This window comes from Apteryx rowi, unplaced genomic scaffold, assembly GCF_003343035.1.
Source record: "Apteryx rowi isolate R43461 unplaced genomic scaffold, aptRow1 scaffold_1763, whole genome shotgun sequence".
NCBI lineage: Eukaryota > Metazoa > Chordata > Aves > Apterygiformes > Apterygidae > Apteryx > Apteryx rowi.
This window is the reverse complement of record NW_020448045.1, coordinates 14,010-15,618: the sequence shown is the minus strand read 5'-3', so window position 1 is coordinate 15,618 and position 1,609 is coordinate 14,010.

Sequence of the window (1,609 nt, the reverse complement as noted above, 5' to 3'; positions counted from 1 at the left end):
TCCCACCGATACGTTTGGGGAATGAAGCACCACGATTAAAATATTGCAGGCATAACTGTGCCCCGCGGGGTGCTGCAGTGCCTGGCACGCGGGCCAGCTAGTTACCAGCTGATTGTGCTGAGCAGCATTTTATCCAGAGACGGGGCTGCAAATGTAGTTGCTTCAGCCCACAGACGCCTCCAGGATGCTGCACCGGTGCCCCGTGCRTGGGCTGCAGGTGGAGGTGCCAGCGTGAGGGACTGGGTGGCCACAGTGCAGGGGACAGGGAAACCACGGTGCAGGGGATGGGGAAAACACGGTGCATGGGAAGGGGGAAACCATGATGCAGGGGATAGGGAAACCGTGGTGTAGGGGATGGAGTGGCCACGGTGCGGGGGACAGGAAAACCACAGTGCATGGGATGAGGTGACCACAGTGCGGGGGACAGAGAAACCATGGTGCAAGGGACAAGGTGGCAACAGTGCAAGGGATGGGGTGGCCACGGTGCGGGGGACAGGGAAACCACATTACACAGGACGGGGAAACCATGGTGCATGGAATGAGGTGGCCATGGTGCAAGGGTTGGGGAAATGACGGTGCATGGGATGAAGAAATGATGGTGCAGGGGAAGGGGTGGCCACGGTGTAGGGGACAGGGAAAACATGGTGCAGGAGAGGGGAAAAGCACAGTGCATGGGCCACGGTGCATGGGACAGAGAAATGATATTGCAAGGGACGGAGGAGTGGCCATGGTGCAGGGGACAGGGAAACCACAGTGCAGGGGAAGGGGAAACCATGGGGCAGGGGAGGGGGAAAGCACAGTGCATGGGACACTGTGGCCACGGTGCATGGGACAGAGAAACGACGTTGCAAGGGACGGAGGAGTGGCCATGGTGCAGGGGACAGGGAAACCACACTGCCTGGAATGCTGTGGTCACCGTGCCGGGGATGGGGAAACCATAGTGCAAGGAACAGGGTGGCCAAAGTGCAGGGGACAGGGAAACCACGGTGCAGGGGACAGGGAAACCACGGTGCAGGGGACAGGGAAACCACGGTGCAGGGGACGGGGTGTCCACGGTGCAGGGGACGCGTTGGCGACAGTGCGGGGGAGGAGTGCAGCCACAGCATTTGGGATGGGTCACGCAACAGCCAAAGTGCTCAGGACAGAGCAGACAGCTCCAGCCAAAAATAAGGAAAAACTTCTCCGCTGTGAGCATGACCGAGCACCGGGACAGGTGGCCCRGAGASCTGTGGAGTCTCCATCCCTGGAGATGTACAAAAGCCGTCGGGACAYGATCCTGGGCAACGTGCTCTGGGTGACCCTGCTTGAGCAGGGGGCTGGACCAGACRGGATCTTCCAGAGGTCCCTGCCGGCCTCAGCCGTTCTGYGATTCTGTCGCGGAGCACGGGAAGGGCGCAGCCACAGTGACAGCATGGGACAAACAAACCAGGAGTGAAGAGAAGGAAGGGGAGAAAAAAGGGAATGATGAAATATATACAGGGAAAAGAAAAAAAGAGGGGGGGGGGAAGTGGGTTTGTGGGGACGAGGATGTGGGTGTGCAGGGACAGGGATGGGGATGTGCAGGGATGGGGATGTGGGTGTGCAGGGATGGGGAAGTGCAGGGATGGGG